Genomic DNA, 6,182 nt, shown 5'->3' with positions numbered 1-6,182 from the left:
GGGGGGGACATAATATATGGATATATATATACATATGGACATATACATATGGATATTTTGCAAATGGACTCTATGATATTTGCTTCACAAAATTGCCTAACAATGTATTCCGTACACCATATCCCAGGCATTAAGTGCTGCAGTAGAGTAGTGTCTTCTGCAAATCCACAAAGACCATCAGTCTGCTATAAAGTGGTCTTATACAACATGACTTACCACAGTGTGTCCCATCTATTGTCATCTCGTGTCATTTTCCGGGGCAAATGACTACAGAGAACCTACGTAGCAAAGTGGCAAAACCTACCGCTACGGCTATCTGACCGAGAACTACTTAAGTTCTTGTGAGAGGCAATTTATATTTGTTTCCTTCTAGGGTTCCAGAGTCTCTCCTCAAAGCCAAGAGTCCAGGATCTCACCAAAATCTCCTCCACTCAGAGTCTAAACTTTAAATTAAGTCTAGGTAGAGACGAGCAGAGGGGATGTAAATCTTTAAGTAGAGTCCCTGGGACACATTTCTCTGTCTGTGAACCCCGTGCGAAGATCTGCTCAAGAGTACTCAGCATTACTCTTACAGGCATTTCTCCTCTTCAAAACCTTCCAAGCTCTTCCCATTTGTCAACTCATAATTGTTTCCCAGTTATATGTCGCAACAGTATCCTAATTACAAGAGTCAATATCTCTATACTTTGTAACAAGTGGTCCCAAGTTTCCAAGGCTCAGGGGTTCCTGTAAAGCTATACTGAGTTCTCTGCTCAAACCTTTCCTCGCCCACACCAAGTTTAGCTAGGGCTTATTCTCAAGGTCAAAACACCTGCAGTCCACTGTGATGGCTAATACCAGCTTCCTCTACCACCTGCAATGTGAATGATCCAACAGCCTCCTCTTTTCTATCCTTTACTACTAGGTTATCTTTGGACCTTTCTCATTTTTACTGTCTAATAATTGTGATATTAGGCATATAATTGTGATAATAATAATGATAGCTGAAAAAAGTCATGTCATAGAGCTTAGGCTTTGTATTTGAAAATAATTAAAAGCTATTATAAACACGATTGCTATAGTTAATTTGTTCCCAAATTACTTGGTAATTTTTATGCTGATTCAATGTAATGTATTAATTTAGAAGTTAAACAGAGCATTAAAATATCCAAGGATAGATGAGATTTTAATATCACAAATACTTACAACTTTTCAAATGGTGAACTTGCCCTTCCTTCTCCTTAAATTCAGCTATTACATGCTGACTGAAAGCAAAATGTCTTAGTAAGGTTGGCTGACATATTTAGTTAGTGAAGAGCTGATGAGGAATAGTTATTGGGTATGAATTTTCCTAAGAGGAGTATATAACCTTGGAACAAGAGATTAGTTCAAATGAAACATTAAATTACACATATTTCTGATTGGCATGTTTACTTGTAAGTTCTTATTCCTTAAACATAAAAATGTGCACTATTACTTTGATGTTGCCTGCTTCTTTAAAAACACAGTTAAATGTTACAACAAAGCATCCTCATACTGTTTTATTATACACCACATTTTTTATTACTTCTGGACAACTGCAGAGACTTTAGCTTTTGTGAATATATAATAAGACCATAAAGTGGAGAATGAATTGAAATGAAGTGGAATTCATTGTAAGGTGAATAGTTTTGAAAGAGTGACCTATATAGGGAGAATACATTTTACGTAACCACATATATATTTCATAATGTTCCTTTTCTAGTTAAGAGTGTACTTTTTATTATACCAAGTACTCAGAGGTGGAAATGAGATTTCCCATAAAATAACTGTTGAATTTTACATTGGGGATACAGAAATTGCTGGAGTAGAGACAAGATAGTGTGATTTAAAGTGAAAGTGAAATGTATGTTTCTTAGCAAAGAGAATGTGTTACAAATCCTTTCCTTGATTGGGTTATTCTATTACATTTAATGAAATATACACATCAGAAGAGATGGAGCTGTTGATTGGTGACATATACTGAAAGTGAATCCTTTTCAATGCGATAAAAAGAGTCATAAATTAATTCTCTCTTAAAAGAGTCTCAATAGTTCTATTGGGAGACTCACACTTACAGTCACTGCTGTACATTAGGATGCATGCATGGAAGAAGACATTGCTTATTTCAGGCTGGCAACGGAGCAGAGATGGATCTGGCCATGCTCTCTGTCTCCTTTCCGAAGAGCCTAGGTTAGTCAACCTTAGCAGAAGACGTGTGACATAGTCCTGCCTGCCCATATTGGAGATAATCATGTACTGGAATAATCAAATATGATTTTTAACATTCTTGATTGAAAACATCACTCTCCACCCAAAATCACACAGGCACACAAGCCTGTGCATGGTCCACAAACTCTTCACTGATGATCTTGGCTCCTAAGGACAGAATCAGAGCACTGCACAATCTGAAGGTGAGGAAATTGAACTTGTGGAGCGGTCCCATCAGGTTCCATTTGCCTCTGATTTTAGGAGAGACGCTATTGGAAGAGGCCAATGTAAATGGCCTAAGGAACCTAGGGATCCTGAAACTTCTCAGTGGTGTATGGTGTAATGAAATCTCTATGTAACTGATGATGGATGAATAGATGGATGAGAGAGAGAGAGAGAGAGAGAGAGAGAGAGAGATCATCAAATTACTATATATTTTTCCTGCTTACAGTACTTTCAGAACATCGTATTTCCCAGTTCTCCTCTCACCTTATAGTTTTACATTTTCCAAGTTTAAGGGTCTGTCTTGAACTTTAAACTCTTGTTTTAACAGTTCCAGACTCAGAAGCCTTCTACGAATATTTATTATGACCCCATTTGCTTTGCCTAGTTGCCAAAGTCTTCTACATTCACATTTCTACTTGTACCATTGTCCATATTTCTTCATCTATTCATAGGTCTTTATATATTTAACTGTATATTTATTTGGATGCGTATGTTTTCCTCCAGTGTCAGTTTCGACCCTTAAGTATCATGAATCAGGTAGGGCGCTATAATTTTTTGTTCTTTAAATGCTATATCCTCAGTAAAAGTAAATTTGTAGCATAGCTTGTCTTTTACTCTTTCTTGCATTTGTATTCTAATCATTAATGTCCTAATGCATTCAAAGTATGTTAACTATTTAAATAATAAAACATACTAAACATATTAGCAACCATGATTGAAAAAACATTTTGAGTGTTATTGAAAAGCAATACTAGTAAATTATATTTTAATATTGACCACGTGCAAGACACAATGCTAAGTGCTTTTAACAATTATAACACAAAAGGTAGAATTCCAGACTTCAAGAAGGGTTTAAACAACTCCACCTCAAACAATCAAAGTAGCAATGGTTCAAAGAACAAAAGCTAATTATGAAATCTTAATGCTAACTATTGGGATAAATGAAATTATGTGGTATTTTTGTCTAACAGTCCATACTTTAAAAAACTTTGAATGTTCAAATATTTCAAAATGTTACCCCTTCAAAAGTGTATTTACCAGCCAATCTTAGCTTTTTACAATTTATAACATAACAGATAAGATTTATTTAATTTGTAATTCATACCCAAATATATTTGGTGTCTTATTTATACCTGGTGTTCTACATAATATGTGTATATGTGTGTGGTATGTAAATTTTGAAAGTCTTTACCTGTTATTTTCCTTTTTCCCTCTCTACAGGATTCAAGCACAACAACTTATAGGAAGAAAACATATCACCAAATATTGATAGAGGAAATTTAAAGGTAAACCTTTTAAACCTGCTATATAAAAAAGTTGTATAGTAATGTCAATATTGTCATCCTGTTTCTGTTAGACTGTCTATAGCTATTCTGAGCTAGTTAGAGATTAGCAGGATGAATTTTCTTCTGCGCTTTAAAAATCTCATTTTCAATATTAGCTAGCTCATCATTTTCTTTAATAAATTACTGACCTTTTTCTCCTAAACATACTTTTCAAATATCAGAGACCCACCAAGGTGGATTTGTTAAGTTTTATAAGAGACTTTGTAAAATTTCGTTGGAAGCTTTCTTTAAAAGCTTAAAGCAAGAGCAGTTTGGCATGAATAATCATTTACTTTCATAAATTAGATTGATAAATAAGGTTTATTACAACAAAATATTCTTTGACTGATACTTATAGTAAGTGTGGGTTTTGAAAAAGTTAATGGTTCACAATGGGTACAATATATCTCCTATTATTTTAATGATTGAAATATCTGATATAAAAGTACTTTTAATAGTAATAAATGGTTTGAGAAGTTGAATTTCTCATCAAAGGTGAAATAATTAGGAAAATAATTGTTTTAGCTTACCAAGCATAAAACATACTTCATCACAAATATGCTATGTACTGTCTGAGGTTTAGACATATGTACACTTTTTCATCACTTACATAAATGCAAATATCAAAATACTCATATTTCAAAACACTAGATGTCTTTAGGATCAAAGTCTATGACTTTTTATTATGGTCATCACTTTTAAAGATTACTCTAAAAGTGAATCTGTCCTTTTGGTAGTATATAAAATGAGAGCAACAGTAAAAATTAAACCAAAGTACACCTCATTCCATGAGCAAATATAGTTATCACACAGCAGGAGACTAGAAACCTCCTGCTTTTTGCCTCCTATGTGTGACCTCAGTCCTTCTCAGAAGTCTGTCATTTATGGTGTTAGAAAATTTAAACCAGGCTGAAATTTCTAAATACAGGTTCAGAATGTTACAGTGGCAATACAATCATATTGTTTTTTAAGTGCAGCACTCATGGGAGCAAATACAAACAGAACATGCGAACCATGTTATAAAAAAATCAAGTGACATGAAAAGTTAATTATCATCAGTTAATCACTTCATGACAAGGAAGCAAAGCTTCCCCTGTCATCATGTGTAAACTGTATTAGTAGAGGAAAGCACAGTGGGTTTGAGTGTGTGTGCATGCAAAATTGTATATCTACTTTCATGCCTAGCAAGCAAATTTAAAATGCTTAACACTAAAAATTAAAATATTAATTCTTAATTTATTATTTATTTATCATATTTAGATTTTATGACTCTAACCTCAGGGCTGTGACTGTGAGCTGAATTATGTTTAAATTGAGTCATTTGTTCTTCAGATTGGAGCTAAGTTCCATAGCACAACTTCAGAGAGAACTATTGTAGACATGGTAGAACATCACAAAATATATTTTTCTGGGATGAATATTCCTCACAGTTTAATGTTAGCCCAAGTTTCACTGGCAAGTTTCAAATTTTTACAGAGTTCTAATCAATATAAAGAAAAACAATATGATAATGTTTACCTGTTGAATTTAATGTGGATACATTTGTCAGGTTCCATTATTTTTAAAATAGAACAAAACAAAAAATTGAAACAGAAAGCTGAGAAATGAGAGTTTACACTAATTATCTTATCATAGTGAAACTAACAAGGGATTTATGTTGACCTTATATTAAATCTCACCTGATCTCTGGCTCTTTAAAGTCATATTTGGACTGTAACATAACATTTTGATATCTATATATAAATGTCTATAAACTGGCTATTATAGACATTTATGCTCAGTGTATGTCAAAACAATTTTTATGGATCATTGGTTATTTTTATAATTGTTGGCAATCAAGTAATGAATGTTTATTTTATCATTTAATATTCATTCCCCTATTTTATCTTCCTAACAATGTAAGTATCTATGTCTATTTCAAACAGTTGATATTAGGATTAAAGATAATTCATGTGCCGTGCTCACACAAGAGTAGTTTTTTTTTTAATCTCCCTGGACTTCTTTAGTTCAATACATAAATATTCTCATGTTATGAAAAGCAATAAAATAAATTTGAATAAGTAAATGATTAACTTTATGCTTGCCATATATAATATACCGTTAAATATTGTAGTCGCTGATATTTATTTATGACCTCCAGGAGATGAATGGTGTCCATTATTTCATATACTCTTCAAAATTACCTGATTAAATTTTTAATTATTATTCTTCACAAGACGGGATAAATCTGTAATGAGGTGATATTATGATTTTAGTTTTTTTCTTGTAAATATAACCAGAGGGCAATTATCTTGTGCCTTTGTGCACATTTGAATTATTAAGAACAGAGCAGTAAATCTGGTCAGCAATAAACAATCAGCAAAGACTCTCTTCACAAAAGGACTGACTTGCTTATCTTGTTGGTTTTCAACTGGTAGAAAATTT

At 33.0% G+C, this 6,182-nt stretch overlaps 1 protein-coding gene across 2 annotated transcripts in view; it reads left to right on the top strand.

The window, feature by feature from the left end:
* Cdh18 (cadherin 18) overlaps nt 1-6,182 on the top strand; it is an 883,722-nt gene that overhangs the window by 257,578 nt on the left and 619,962 nt on the right. For both annotated transcript variants that reach the window (XM_033757792.1, XM_033757776.1), the window contains exon 2: nt 3,655-3,719. The gene's annotated coding sequence lies outside the window, so the exon portion shown is untranslated. The remainder of the gene's footprint in view (nt 1-3,654; nt 3,720-6,182) is intronic.

Source organism: Fukomys damarensis, unplaced genomic scaffold (genome assembly GCF_012274545.1).
Source record: "Fukomys damarensis isolate Sample0158 unplaced genomic scaffold, DMR_v1.0_HiC HiC_scaffold_1, whole genome shotgun sequence".
Classification (NCBI taxonomy): Eukaryota; Metazoa; Chordata; class Mammalia; order Rodentia; family Bathyergidae; genus Fukomys; species Fukomys damarensis.
Note: the sequence above shows the minus strand (reverse complement) of the source record. Positions and strands in the feature narration are given on the sequence as shown.